Genomic DNA, 14,669 nt, shown 5'->3' with positions numbered 1-14,669 from the left:
ACCCCAGGGAGGTAAAACCACCCCAAAGAGGTGGTGAAATGGGGGAGAAGCCTGTTGATCATGGGGGGGGAATGGTGGTTACCCACATTTGATCCAGGAAATTCCCCAACCAGTGGGTGGAAACAAGCAGCTGAACTAACTTGCTTGCAAGTTGTCGGCAGCCGACAAATGAAGAAGTGATAAATCCAATTTAGCCAATTTAACATTGTCATTACCACTGGGTGAGATACAAAATCTTAAATATACTGCTCTATGATTATCCCTGGACGGAATAATCCCTTTAACAGAAATAAGCATCTCTTAGCCCCACCATTAAATAAAGCAGTGGTGGATCTGGAGAAGGGGAAAGAGACACAAAGAGATGCAAAGAAAATGAATTAGACCAGGGGTGTCCAACCTTTCACCTTCCCTGGGCCACATTAGAAGATGAAAATTTAGTTTGGGCCGCACATAAATTTGGTTTGGGCCACGAGGAGGGCAGCCCTAGCCGTCCTCCACAGCCCCGCTCCAAGCGTGCTTACCAGCAGCTGCGATCTCAGACAGCAGAGGCTGCCAGCTTTGACTCCGGCGGCTTTATGGGGCCAGCAGGGGATCCACCTATTGACGGGGATGGCACAATGCAGTCGCACAGTCCCCCTGTCCCATCCCCTCCCACTCCTTCCTTCCTTCCCTCTCTCCCCCTCTACTGTTGTGACATGCCCCGGCCACATTCCGGCTGCAAGCGCCGGCAGTGTAACTTGAAATGTTGGAATTTCTTTAAAAATAAAAAATTCACTGGGCCGCATTATGAGCCGACCTGGGCCGCATGCGGCCCTCGGGCCGCGGGTTGGACAAGCCTGAATTAGACATTAATTAAACACTTAATTATACTTCAAGGAAGGAAGCTTGGTATTACTTTGGCATTAGGAACTTAAGAAATTTAATAAATTGATCATCAGATGTGCCATTTCAATAATAATAATAAAAAAGAACAAAAAAATTAACTGGCTAAATTTGATGCTTATATCGATAGCCAGCATGAAAAAGACAATGTTATATGTGTCTGCTACATAGGTGTTAAATAACTGGAGCATTTCAGAAAAAGACAAAAAAAGAAGAGAATAGTAAACCCCATTCAGTAGTAATGAAGCTGTTAAAATAAGGGCTTAAATTTAGATGTGTAAGAGTTAAGTGCATAAAACTTTAGGTGTATATGGATGAAGAAGTACCTTTTGGGTTTGCTCAGGTTCTTTCCAATCTACTAACTATGAAGAAATTCATAGATTTCGCAAAATTCCTATAGAAATAAACTGAAATTTTACCATATTCCTAACCCTTAATCCTTTCCCCTATACTTAGAGGTCTTTGTAACGGGATTTCGAGTGCTCACTGGAAGGACAGATCCTGAAGCTGAGGCTCCAATACTTTGGCCATCTCATGAGAAGAGAAGACTCCCTGGAAAAGACCCTGATGTTGGGAAAGTGTGAAGGCAAGAGGGGAAGGGGACAACAGAGGATGAGGTGGTTGGACCGTGTCATCAAAGCGACCAACATGAATTTGACCAAACTCCAGGAGGCAGTGCAAGACAGGAGGGCCTGGCATGCTCTGGTCTACAAAGAGCCAGACATGATTTAACGACTAAAGAACAACAACATTTTGAATATGACACTGTGGATATGATTCATAAAGGCCAGACCAGATTTAGGTTTGTGCAACTGTTGCTGGCAGAAACATACTTTTCTGCCTGCTACATGAGCCTGCTGAAAAACAGTATACTGCCAGCGACTCTGTCCTGAGTTCCTTTCATGACAGATGGGATGCAGATGTAACAAATACATGAGTACCCTCATTGGAGTAACTGGATAGTAAAGCCTAAAGCTCTTCTATGTTTAAGAAGTTAGTTAGCCTCAACTAAAATAAATATGAGATTGCTGTAAAAGGCAGAGGCTTCAGTACATAATCTAGTCATTCTTAATTTTGCTGGTATCTTTCTCCTTTATGTGAAGTTGTGTAGCAGGACCAGGGGCCAAGATGAATAAAGTCATTGCAAAAGCCAACAAAAGAGCTAATCTTCCTCCAATTTTTTTTTTTGAATGTGCGGATCAAAAAAAAAACACCAAACACAGCCTTATCTTGTTTCCAACTCAACTTTTCAATCCAATTATAGACACTGGCATTTACATACCATCATGTTTCTCCACAGTGTGGAGATCGCAAGGCTATCTTTGCTTCAGAGACTGGTCTTTTCCCACACAGAATAACTAGCTTGCCATTTTATTTGCTCAACAGCGTGTGAAGAGAGACTTAATTTTCACAGCTGCACTGCTGTTATCCTGTGGTGACAACCTAATGCTTTGCTGTGACTCCTTTGAAGAGTGCGAGACAAGTTGTAGACAACAGTGAAATCATTAAATGACATAGCTAGAGTGCACCTCAGTCCAAGCTTTGTTGATTTATCTAGCCAGTTGTGTTTGTATGAAGCAGAAAGATGGAATTGTGTTGCTAGAAAAGATGGAAGCTCATTACACTTCCAGCTCTGCTGTCAAAATCAGGCCCATCCTTTCACCAGTTTCTCAGCAATTTGAAAAATCCTACAATTTGCTTAGAACTCCAAAAATCATATCCAAGCTCTGCTCCTTGGATACTATGAGATCCTGAACTAGGGTTGAAGAGACATGGGTTCATATTAAAACAACTGAGAATCTTGTGGAACCAGAAGGACTAATAAGTTTTATTTGGCATAAGCTTTTGTGTACAGTCTGCCACTCACTTTATCAGATGCAGTCAGATGGCATCATATTGTGGCATGAGGCTAAATGGGTAGTCTAAATGGGCAGACAAATTCTATGGCTTGGCTATGTTACTTTAACTGTTCTGCCCCAGTTTCTTAGTTATACAATAGCTCCCAGAGTCTTCTTTTGTTGTTCTTTGGGGGAATGCCCACGTCACTCCTGCCTATCATAGATGAAGCTGAAGTGCAGGAGCGTATGAGAAGACAGGAGGGGCAGAGTCAAGGGGACAGTTAGACAGAGGGAGGCAGTCAGAGAGAGAGAATTGAATAGTTAGAGAGAGAATTGGAAAGTTGGAGAGTTAGAGAGAATGTGAAGGGAATAGTAAAGCTAAATAGACAGAATATTAATGAGTTGGTTAATGTGAATAAGTAAATAGGTAACAAAATGTCTTTGTTCATCCTCAGTGCCCACACCATGGTGTGACAGCTCCTAGGTTCTGATGCTAGCTTAATCTCACACACCATGATATACCCTGTTTTCCCCAAAATAAGACCTAACCTGAAAATAAGCCCTAGAAGGGACGTGGTGGCACTGCGGGTTAAACCACAGAAGCCTCTCTGCTGCAAGGTTGGAAGACCAGAAGTCGTAAGATTGAATCCATCCAATGGAGTGAGCTCCTGTCACTTGTGCCAGCTCCTGCCAACCTAGCAGTTTGAAAGCAAGTAAAAATACAAGTAGATAAATAGGTACCACCACGGTTGGGAGGTAACGGCATTCCGTGTCTAGTTGCACTGTCCACGTGACCATGGAAACTGTCTTCAGAAAAATGCTGGCTCTATGGCTTGGAAACGGGGATGAGCACTGCCCCCTAGAGTCGGACACGACTGGACTAAACGTCAAGGGGAACCTTTACTTTTACCTAATGATTTTTCAGTATGCTCGCAATATAAGCCCTGCCCAAAAATAAGATCCAGTTAAGTGAAAGCCTGTCCTCCACCATTGTGCAGCAACCAGAAGATGACATAACTGTATTTGAATAAATGTAGATTGTTGTACATGAAATAAATAAAACATTCACTGAAAATAAGCCTTAATGCATTTTTTGGAACAAAAATTAATATAAGACCCAGTCTTATTTTCAGGGGAAATTGTTCTATTCCCTTATAACTGAAAGAGATCTATGGACGTTATATAGCCCAACATGGTGCAGGTAGATATTGCTGAGCAAGATGGTCTAAGATGGAAGATAAGGTACAGTTTTCTGACACAATGCAATCTGTATGCAGATATGAAGGTTCAATATCTTACACCATTAAGAACCAGAATCAAGCACAACTCTCCTTTATATACAGTTTTATTTCTTTTAGCTGCCACAGACTACTATATATCCTTCAGGGCCACTAAATTCGTTAAGCGAGCCATTGCCTGCTTCACAAGCTTTTCAAGTTAATCTTTCAACTTGATGCTTGCTTGAGAATACTTATTTTATTATTTTATGCTTTTCTGATAGTTTATCTGTATTTATATGAGATGCCAACTGTCTTTTAGGAGTGGCTTAATTTCTGTTTATAAGTACAGTCTGATTGGCTATGGAGCAATAAACTATTCATATTCGTACTCCCTCACATTTATACTTTAATTTTTGTTGTTGTTATAGCCACACTAGAACTCAGCCGTGGCTTCAGAGTGACTTGATCGCCTTGTAACTTATGTTCTAGTCACACACTGGAAATAAAATTCAACATCCCTTCAACATAGTAGAAATCTTTCCTTGAGATGCAAATCCCTCTGTGTTCAGTGGACCTTAAATCCCACATGAGTATGCATAGGATTAGAGTCTAACTATCTTCACCAAAATAATTAAGATTTGAGAATGAGAGCTTTCCCCAAGCGCTAGAAATATTCTTGAGTAGGCTGTAAGGCCACACTAAAAATAAACAGATAAAAAGAGATGCTTTATTCCATGCTAGCAAATATACCACTTAAGTAATTAGAGACACTCTCTTCTGAATCACCTTGTATAGCTGCTCTTTAATTAGCTGTTTTCATCTTTATGTCTTTATAGAAGAAAGAGAGAAAATCAATAGATAGTCCAGTATCCTACTAAGGATTCCTCTAGTTCAGCAGGTCCCAGACTTGAGGCCTCAAATGTTCTTAGACAACAAATTCCAGAAGCTCTGAGCTAACATAGCCAGCAGAGCTGCAATCCAAGAATATCTGAACATTTCCCACAAATCTTCCAGGCACCGGTGGGTCTTGCTTGTAGGATGGCAAAATGGAGAACTGGTCAGAGCACCAAGGCTCTTTAACACCTGGTTAGAATAAAAGATTTTGGCCAAAGGAGGTTGTGTGACAGAGCCATAACTGGCCTTTTTGGCTCTTGGGGCTCTGTTCCCCTATTGGCTAAAGCTTGGGTCACATGGGATTAATTCATGCGAGGAGAAGATGGAGCAAGTGGGAGGAATGCCTGGATCTCAATGAATGATGACTATACAGGTTCTGTGCTCATCCCCACCATTTTGTGTTTCCATTTGGTCAGGCAAGAAAGGCTGGAGATGGTATATGTCCTCAGGGTGGGCAGACTTGGGTCCTTCCAGCAGCAAATATCAATGGCATAGTCAGATCCCTCAATAGGAAATTTTTGTACCTACTTAGCATCAGTACATAAAGAACAACACCAACACCAAAACTTAGTATTAGCACATTGGGTCAAATCTGCTACACCTGCTGGTTTCCCCCCTTTACAGAAGCATTACACATATTTTGCATCTTACCTTACCTTTTTGAAGCCCCTTTCCCACAAGATCTAAGACTAGTAATGTCCAGAGCTTGGCAAAGTTACTCTTTGTTACTCACAGCTTCCAGACAGGCCCTACTGGTTGGTGGACTTGGGAAGATATAGCCCAGAAGATATGTTGTCCCATCTCTAGCAATTGTTTAGTTTCCCACCATGATCTCACACACAAACCATCTTTCGCTCTGCCACAAGGTCTCTATTTAGGACTGCAGGAAGTGCACTGTGGGAAACTTCTGCTTAAAGGCTGTAGCTGCATTCTGTTCCTGTGACGTGCATACACTCCTGGCAGGAAGCGGCAGCTGCCAGCAGGCGGGGTAACTCCTTACTCTGCTGTTTCACTTAGAGGTAGAGCATAAGATAAAAGGTTATTTTAGCCAATCCTAGTTACAATTAGGTAACTAGGTATCATAGGGACATGGTGGCACTGTGGGTTAAACTGTGCTGCAAGGTCAAAAGACCAGCTGTCGTAAGATCGAATCCACACGACGGAGTGAGCTCCCATCGCTTGTCCCAGTTCCTGCCAACCTAGCCATTCGAAAGCATGTAAAAATGCGAGTACATAAATAGGTACCACCTTGGTGGGAAGGTAACAGCGGTCCATGTCTAGTCTCACTGGCCACGTGACAGGAACGGTCTTTGGATGAACTCTGGCTCTACAGCTTGGAGACGGGGATGAACATTGCACCCTAGAGTTGGACACAATTGGACTAAGTGTCAAGGGGAACCTAACTTTACCTATCCTATCTGAATTCTAACAACATCTGAATTCTAACAACATACTATGTCAATCATGCTAAGTAAATAAAAGAGCTCTCAAGGTGTTGCCTGTAGGCTCCGCTGGCTCGGACATCTGCTGTTGATTCCTTTGTTTTCTCTCTAAGGCAATTAGCCTTCCTTTGTTCCGTGATCACCCACAGGTCGCTTTCTTTCCGGTCAGTTGTTCACCCAGGGGAAAAAAGGGATAAGCAATATTGAACACATTTCTTGGCTAGAGAAAAAGCTGATATAGAGATAAAGACATGGGCAGACCACTGGCATTACAACTGCTTGATTTGGCTCCTTGAGCCACAGGGCTGAGCTTCAGATAGTTCTCGCTTTTACATGATTGACAGCAAAGAGAGACATCCATGGAACGCAAGGCTGACGCTTTGTTTTTACCAATGCAGCACCTTTTATATTCACTTGTGACTCATCCAGATAATGTTCTTGCTTCGTCCCTCCATGCTTTAAAAGAAATCAGAATAACTGCTGCAAACTCTTGGTGTTCTTCAGAGGCTCATAACTCCAGAATTCTTTTGTTCTCCTCTAGCAAGAGAAGAATCAACTTATTTTTATAAGTGGTTTCTTTGCCAAACAGTACACTTTCACCCATAAAGCCTTGCTAATATTTTATTAAGTTTCATCAGTTAATGCCAAACATTTTTATATTATTTTTTTGGTTTGGGTTTTGCTGAAATGCAGAAAAGGTAAATAGAATCCAGAAGCCAGACTTCATTTTTCTTTTCTTGCGTGTGTGTATGTGTGTGGGGTGAGCACTTTCATTTTTCATTTCACAATTTGTCATCCTTTCTTATGTTCTCTTCCAAGAGGGCCATCTTGTAGCTTGTTCAGGTTTATTCAGTGCACTCTTGAGAGAGATGGCAACAAAAGAAATGGAAAGAGTGTGATTCCATATGAATATACAGTAATAATCCACCAAGGGTCAAACCGTATATTAAATTAAATATAGAGTGCAGCTAAGGATCACTTTTAAAAATGCCACTATAAAAGTGTGTATCTCAGTCCATATTGGCAGGAAGGTAAAGTCTTGTTTATCTCATCCTCACAGAAAAAGATGGGGGATGACAAGTCTTTCTCCTCATCTACAAGAGGCAGAGATATTTTACACTACTCTTAACTAAGTGGTTTTGTGCAAATACTGTAATACATGCCAATTATGTAAGCTGCATAAGCTGTGAAAATTCTAATACTTGCTGCTTTGTTTATGAACCTCTAAAAATCTGAAGCATTGAATCTGCAGCTTTACAAACAATGAAGTAGTCCTTCTGTTCTTATGCTCTCTGTGTTGATGCTTTGCTTCTTATAGGGAAAGGACACTATTTTTGCACAGAAAGCCCCAGATGCATTGTATGTAAAATTGTAAAATTCTTGAGGCAAAAAGGAAAGTTAGTACACTTTGTGTTGTACAGAAGACATACCTTGCAGTACGTGAAAATACTCCATTTAGGTATCTTGTTGAGACAGTCTAAATTGATAAGATTGAGGAATATAATGAATATTCTTTCTGCATCCAGAATATAATGAATATTTGTGCATCCAGAGCACAGAGTGCTGTCCTCTGAAGATGCCAGCCACAGAGATTCGTGAAACGTTAGGAAGAACAACCTTCAGTACACAGCCAAAGAGCCCGAAAAATCCAAAACAACCATTCTTTTTTTTTCCTTTCTAGGACTGACATACCCAGGGCAGGCAAATTTCTACAGTATCTAAAAATCTCCCTGATGCCAAAAGGGTTAATTAAAAGGGAAAGATTAAAAGGAAAATCAAAGCCTTAGCTCTGTTGTGGGAGGGTAGCATTCTGAGAAAAACATCACTGTGGGAGGAAGTTTAAATCTCTATTTTTGTTTTTTGTCCATGACCTCCAATCTGGCTTAGGGCCTATGCACACTGATTTTAGAGTAGAAAGCTATCTTTAGCTTCTTGTGCCATGTTTAACACAGTCAGTAGTTTGACCTTCAGCGCCATAGTTTGTAGGGGGTAGTCACCGTGTTCTTTAAGCATTTATTTAGAAGCCAGCTTTTTTGAATTGTGTGAAACTAAAGGCTGGATAGAAATTCACTGGACCAGGCTGCAATATTTGCAAAATGAAAAGGAGGAAAAACAGGTAATTACTAATTATTGCCATCACCTTGCCAACAAAGGTCCGCATAGTCAAAGCTATGGTTTTTGCAGCAGCGATGTATGGAAGTGAGAGCTGGACCATAAAGAAGGCTGGCCATTGAAGAATTGATGCTTTTGAATTGTGGTGCTGGAGGAGACGCTTGAGAGCCCCTTGGACTGCAAAGAGAACAAACCTATCCATTTTGAAGGAAATCAACCTGGAGTGCTCACTGGAAGGACAGATCCTGAAGCTGAGGCTCCCATACTTTGGTCATGTCATGAGAAGAGAAGACTCTCTGGAAAAGACCCTGATGTTGGGAAAGTCTGAAGGCAAGAGGAGAAGGGGATGACAGAGGATGAGATGGTTGGACAGTGTCATCAAAGCGACAAACATGAATTTGACCAAACTCCGGGAGGCAGTGGAAGACAGGAGGTCCTGGCATGCTCTGGTCCATGGGGTCATGAAGAGTCGAACACAACTTAACAGCTAAACAACAACACTAATTGTAGAGGTTTTCCTCTCTCTCTTTTTTGGTCCTAATTTGTCTGCAGTCCTGGTGGTACTAATCAAAATTACCCCCAGATTTTTCAAATACAAGGTCTGTCAGACATGACTAACTAGGAACACATCCAGAAAGGCATATATTTGTATCCCTTTTGGTACCGTTTGGTTCAAATCAGATTATGGCATCCATACATATTTTCACTTAGAGCAATCCATTCTGTCCCCTTTTTAGAGTTGTCCCACTCCTTTTTGGCATAGCACTAGGGCTGATTATCCTGTTATGCAGCCTCTTGGATGGTTGGTTTGGCCCAAATAGATCTGGAGGTGGTAATAAATTGAGGTGACAACCCTGAGATGTATTTGGTGGGCTGTAGCATTGAAAGGAATAACAGAGAACCCCTTCCTCTGTTTTCATCTATTCTACCTTTTAATTATTTGAAATATTTTTTCCATTGGTGCAGTGATATTCTAGATAAATGAGATACATTGATGATAGTATGGTGCTATGTTAGGAAGATGCATTGCTGTTGCACTATGTTGCTTTATTTAATAACCAAAAAAGAAAGTCGCTGCAGCCTGCTGAATGACGGCAGTGGGAAAAGGCAGGAAGGGGTGTGTCATTAATAGAGAGGGGGACAAACTGAAACGATCCAAAGATCTATCTGGCTCCTTCTCACAGAAGTGTTGTTCAGTGTGAATAGAAAAATTACTCAAGTGAAAGACGACGATTATCTCTGCCCTTGTAATAGTGATAAAGTTTAATCAGTTGGCCATGTTCTCCTTTTCTGTACTTGTTATCGGGATCTTCGTATGGAGCTTTTATCACCTATTATCTGTAAATCTCCCGGGAGATCAGAGGAGGATTGTGTCCAGCTGCTACTCGCTGACAATACCCCTTATATTACAAGTGGCCAAATTCTGTGTGGCAGCAATGGTTATTCGTAATCAAATGTTTGGGTAGGTGATTTTAGATGGATATGTTTTTAATATAACTCTGTCTGAGGTTTTACTTTTACTAAGGATACATGATGTTATTAACTGGAAAGAAGGGGTTTTTTATCGTGTTTGCATGGAATTTTATTACCCTGACTGACTTTACCAAACTATAATTATATGTATCTATTTTATATTGATTTGGTTTTACTGGTCTTTGACCGTAATAAAGTGTTCATTCACTCAAGTGAAAGACAAAATGCATCTCACTAAAGGACCTTATAAGCGCGAACAAGACTGCTCCAACTTCCTCCATCTGAATATGTCCTCACTTTTATTTCAAGATAAACATCAATGGCAGGGAGTAGCGTTAGCACACTCACCTCATCATGAGTAGAAAGCACACGCTTTAAGAATGTGTTCCTGAAAAATAACTTAATAGGGCCTATGCCACGAAGAGAAATGGGGTAGCCTCACTGGAACAAAACAAATCCCAGAATCCACACTGGAGATATATCTTTATTGTTATTGCTGTTATTATATGCCACCAAGTCGCTTCTAATATAATGGCATTCCTAATATAGTTCTTAAGGTATGTGAGATGCTCAAGGAGTGGTTTACCATTGTTATTCACACATACAGTAAGTTCCTATGAAAAAGCTAGAATTTGAACCCAGGTTTCCAATGTCCTAGTCTGACATGCTACACACTGCACCACACTGGAGTCTTTTCTTATGGCACTCAAAAAGTTTTTTTTTAATTGTATATCTGTAATGTTTCACTTACTTCAATAGTTATGGGGACAGTGACCTGACTAAAATAGTGGAGAAGGTATGTCACATGGTTTAAGAGGTGACGTGTTGTATCTCATTGGTTATTTGCTGCTGCTGAGGTAACAAAAAGATGGATGGGTATGTTTTATATGACAAGCCAGTTTTGTACCACAAGTCAGTAGAGTTTTCAGTGTTAAAACAAATAAAAGCAAACATATATGAAAGACACTTTTGTAGTTACTTTTGAAAAACAGCAAAATAAAGAGTTGCCTTTAAGAAAAAATTGTTCTAAAGGCAGGCAAGTACTTCATGTGACTTGGAATTCTTACTTCCACTAATTACTTTTAAAAAGCAAATTTTGAAGATCCAGGAGCTAATAAAAACGTGGAATCCCTCAGCTATAGATACACTGCTATCGCTCCAGAAAGTTCACAGTCATTGTAATTTCTAGGCAAAGCTTTTTATGCTCTTCTAATTCAAAGTTTCATTAAGCTCCTTTCCTATAAAGTTGCAGATACACATTACCTATTCTTCAGCTATTCTCAAATGTCAGACACAGTGTTTTGAATACATTGAATTTCTAGTGAACAAGGTTCACTGAATTCTGAACTTTATTAGCTTAGCGGTGTAAAATGTATGTCATAAAAACAACAAATGAGAGGGTACTTCTGCCTTTCTAGTTTCTGGAATTGAATAAGACATCAAGGCTGAGGGAAGATTCACCAGCTATCCAGTCATACCAGTGAAGTCTCACAGGGGTTGGCAATGCTACCCTTTTAGTACAGTGGAGGCGCTGATAAACTAGCGTCCTTTCGTTGGCTTTGTAGAATTTTTGCTGAGCTGAATGCTTATTAAATGCATCCACATTATGCAGAAACAAGGGAGTTTTCAGGTAATGGCAAGCAGACTTTATTGGCTGTTTTAATATGAAAATACGCAGCTTTCACTGTATTGGTGGTCATGGCATTCAAACAGCATATTACAGGCAGTTTCAATATTATTGCATTTATGGTGTTCTTTATGCAAGATAAACCTCTCTTCAGGTTTTTGAACAGACTTGGCATAGAGAATGGACAATGCATTTGTAATTAATAGCTGATGGTGATTACTCCAAACCACTTGAAGTTGCCCCCATTGCAGTTAGGCTGCTGGAAGGCAGTGATTATGGCACAGAAGATGTGGCAATATTAGCAAGAAGAAGAAGAAGAAGAAGAAGAAGAAGAAGAAGAAGAAGAAGAAGAAGAAGAAGAAGAAGAAGAAGAAGAAGAAGAAGAAGAAGAAGAAGAAAGTGAGGCATGGAGTAAGCTGGAAAGGAAGTGCTGGTCAGCAGCAAGTGGGTGAAAGTGGCATAGTTTATACCAGTGATCTCCAATCTTTTTGACACCAGGGACCGGTTTAGTTGAAGACCATTCTCACAAGGACCGTGTGTGTGTGTGTGTGTGCTTGTTTTGCAGTAGGTTGTTGGAGGATAGCTTTGAATGGAGCTCATTACATGTATTGCACTGGGACAGATGAGCAGCAAACAGGAGCAGGAGGTGAGCTGCAATTGAAGCTCTGCCTCCTGTTAGATTAGCAGCGGCTTAGAACCTCATAGGGCTCCTATCAGATTCTACAGGCACAGTTGATCTAGCAGCAGGAGGAGGGGAGTGAAGCTCCACCTCCTATTAGATCAGCAGTGGCATTAGAACCTAATAAAAGTGCACTGACAGGAGGCGGAGCTTTGCTCACTGGTCATCTCCTGCTCGCCACCCATCTGTCTCAGCGGCCTGGTCCTTCCAAGGCTACGGACTGGTACTGGTCTGCAGCCCGGGGGTTGGGGACCCCTGATTTATACCATTTCTGGTATTTCCCACACTTGGAGCCTGTAGCAGGAAGTAATACTTAAACCTGGCAACTTGGGTCTTGGACTGCATGTGGAAGGATGTGTTTTTATGGGAGGGAGACTAATGGAGGCAATGAGGGAGTGGCCATTGGCATTGTTCAGGCAGGGGAAGATATGGTAGGCATAAGCAGCCTCAGCACTATATAACAGGGTATTGGCTGCCCCTAAGCTGTCCCCAAATTTAAACTGTTTGGGTAGCCTTCATGACAGGACCCCTGGGTCCTAAATACTGCTGTTAAATGCTAGGTCAGTGAATGGGAAAACAACAGCCATCCAGGACCTGACCTCAGTTGCATTACAGAGACTTGGCTGGATGAGGCTGGTGGGGTTAATCTCACTCAGCTTTGCCCACCAGGGCTCTCTGTGCAACGACAGGCAGGACTGGGAGCAGGGGCTCAGGGAGGTGGAGTAGCAGTGGTCTACCGTGATTCCATCCCTCTCACCAGATGTCACTGTTACATACAGCACTGATGTTACCTGTCTGTCATGGGTTTGGAGGGAAAGTTCCATCCTATGGGGAGTGGAAGGCGGGACATCAGGAGGAGGGGCTGTACTGTATATATATGTGAAGCCTGTGTGGAGAAGTCAGAAGCTGGAGGAGAGCTGAGAGAAGAAGTTGGAGTGGGAGTCTGTGTGTCAGACAGGGTACTACTGTGTGTCAGTCAGTACCAACCTGATAGGTTCAGGTGTCTGTATGGGAAGCCAGAGCTGATAGGTTCAGGGTCTGTGCTTTATTTAAAGGTGTTCTGTGTGAACCAAACTGGTGTATGTATGATTGAGACTAAGCCACGTTACTGTATCTTATTCACTTGATCATTTTATTTTCCCTGTGTGTTACTTAAATAAACCTTATTCCTTTATTTGTTAAAAATCCATTCCTGGTCTGTGTGACTCCTTACAGGGAATGGTTGGTGGCAGCTTAGTGAAAGTGTGGCATCCTCCAGTAGGTCTGGGTTTGTCACATTGATTGGTGTCCAGCGTGTGGGATACGACTGGTCCAGTTGTCCAGTGGTCCAGCAAGGCCTTGGCAAGTGTGCCCAGAGCAAGGGGGGTCTAGTCAGGGACAATCTGAGAGCGCGTAGGTAATCTTCTAGGCTTACCTCACGGGGAGGTAGGCTAGTGGAAGAACGTGTGACCTCAGATTGGTGGGACTAGATTAGGGAGCTCTGAGGCAACCTGTTTTGGCGGGAAAAAGTTGAGGCTAAGCAAAAGGAGCTGGATTTGAGAATAAAAGAGAAGAAATTGCAGCTAGAAAAGGAACCAAAAGAAGGCACACAGGTTAAGGCACAACACCAAAACCTGAATTATTCTGAAGAAAACATGAGGGAAACATGGGACCCTAAGTACTCCAAAGGGTTAGTTCAGAGCCCGCCAAAAATGGGCGGCCATTTTGTTGATAAAACTTCTGGGCAGAGCCAGTCCAGGAACCAGATTTTGGAGGGAAAACCAAAACCAGAGGAGAAAGACTCCAAGTACAGCAGAAAATGTTATTTCTGTCAGGGAAAGGGCCATCTAATCTCAGGGTGTGAGAAATGGAAGCAGATAAAGGGAAATTTGCCTCATGATTTGAGTGGAACCAAGCCAAAAGCTGTGTTCTGTGTCCAGAAAGAGCAAAGCTCCTTGTCACTGAGGGAGCCTGTTGCCATGGCTACTCAATCTGGAACAGTTACATCTGCTGATCAGGCTGGGGAAAATGGTCCTCTTGTGGAGGTCAAGCGCTGCTTGCTAGTGAGAACAGATTCACAGTTGTTTGAAACCGCAGGGGTGGACGTAGGAATACTTGACCATCAGTATAGGGGGCTAAGGGATACTTGTTCCCAGGTGACCCTGTGCCATCCAGATATTATTCCTAGGGAATATATAATCCCAAATGAGAGCATAAAGGTGGCAGGGATTGAGGGACAGGTGATCTCGCTGCCAGTAGCTGAGGTACCTGTGAACTTTCAAGGCTGGAGGGGAGTTTGGCGGCTAGCGATTTCATCGACTCTGCCAGCAGCCGTGCTCGTGGGAAATGACCTGGCTGAACATGTGAAACGGGTGCTAGTGATTACACGTTCACAAGCCACCAAGGGGACAGTTCAGGGGGGTACTGTTGAGCCCGAGACGGAAGCAGAGGGGAATTCCGAAGCTGTGGTGGAAACCTTAACCACAGACAGCCGATTTGGCCAAGAGCAAAAGGCAGACGCCA

Source organism: Pogona vitticeps, chromosome 2 (assembly GCF_051106095.1).
Source record: "Pogona vitticeps strain Pit_001003342236 chromosome 2, PviZW2.1, whole genome shotgun sequence".
NCBI classification, from domain to species: domain Eukaryota; kingdom Metazoa; phylum Chordata; class Lepidosauria; order Squamata; family Agamidae; genus Pogona; species Pogona vitticeps.
The sequence above is the reverse complement of the archived record's forward strand: the minus strand, read 5'-3'. Positions refer to the sequence as shown.